The sequence below is a fragment of the Mus caroli genome, chromosome 7 (genome assembly GCF_900094665.2).
Source record: "Mus caroli chromosome 7, CAROLI_EIJ_v1.1, whole genome shotgun sequence".
Classification (NCBI taxonomy): Eukaryota; Metazoa; Chordata; class Mammalia; order Rodentia; family Muridae; genus Mus; species Mus caroli.
The window spans coordinates 16,102,982-16,104,330 of record NC_034576.1 but is presented as its reverse complement, the minus strand read 5'-3'; positions in this window follow the sequence as shown (position 1 = coordinate 16,104,330).

Sequence of the window (1,349 nt, the reverse complement as noted above, 5' to 3'; positions counted from 1 at the left end):
AGGCCCATTGGACTTGCCAACTTTATATGCCCCAGTACAGGGGAATGCCAGGGCCAAGGGGTGAGGGGGGGGACTGGGGGGGAGTTTATTGGGGACTTTTTGGATAGCATTGGAAATGTAATTGAGGAAATTACCTAATAAAAAAAAAGGAAAAAAATTAAAAAATAAAAAAATTAAAAATAAATAAAAACTGGGATCTGCACCCAGAGCTAAGGCTGTTCTACAGCCCTCTGTATAGGGGTCCCACCAGGAAAGAGATTGTTTGTGCTGACACAGGCTTACAGGACCACAGAAAGGACAAGCTCCAGCCAGAGACAGCAAGATCAACTAACACCAGAGATAACCAGATGGTGAAAGGCAAGCACAAGAACCTTACCAACAAAAACCAAGGCTACATCAGAACCCAGTTCTCCCACCACAGCAAGTCCTGGATACCCCAACACACCAGAAAAGCAAGATTTGGATTTAAAATCACATCTCATGATGCTGATACAGGATTTTAAGATGGACATAAATAACTCACTTAAAGGAATACAGGAGCAGAGGTAAACAGAAGCCCTTAAAGAGGAAACACAAAAATCCCTTAAAGACTTACAGGAAAACAAAAACAAACAGGTGAAGGAATTGAACAAAACCATCCAGGATCTAAAAATGGAAGTAGAAATAATAAAGAAATCACAAAGGGAGACAACTCTGGAGATAGAAACCCTAGGAAAGAAATTAGGCACCATAGATGTGAGCATCCGCAACAGAATACAAGAGATAGAAAAGAGAATCTCAGGTGCAGAAAATACCATAGAAAACAATGACACAACAGTCAAAAAATGCAAAATGCAAAAAGATCCTAACCCAAAACATCCAGGAAATCCAGGACACAATGAGAAGACCAACCCTAAGGATAATAGGTAAAGGGCCAGTAAATATCTTCACAAAATTATACAAGGAAACTTCCCTAACCTAAAGAAAGAGGTACCCATGAAGATAAAAGAAGACTACAGAAGTCCAAATTCCTCCCGTCACATAATAATCAAAACAGCAAATGCACAAAACAAAGAAAGAATATTAAAAGCAGTAAGGGAAAAAAAGTCAAGTAACATATAAAGGCAGACCTATCAGAATTGCACTAGATTTTTTACCAGAGACTATGAAAGCCAGAAGATCCTGGACAGATGTAATACAGACACTAAAAGAACACAAATTCCAGCCCAGGCTACTATACCCAGCAAAACTCTCAATTACTATGGATGGAAAAACCAAGATAGCCCATGACAAAGACACATTTACACAATATCTTTCCACAAATCCAGCCCTACAAAGGAAGATAAAAGGAAAACTCCGACACAAGGAGG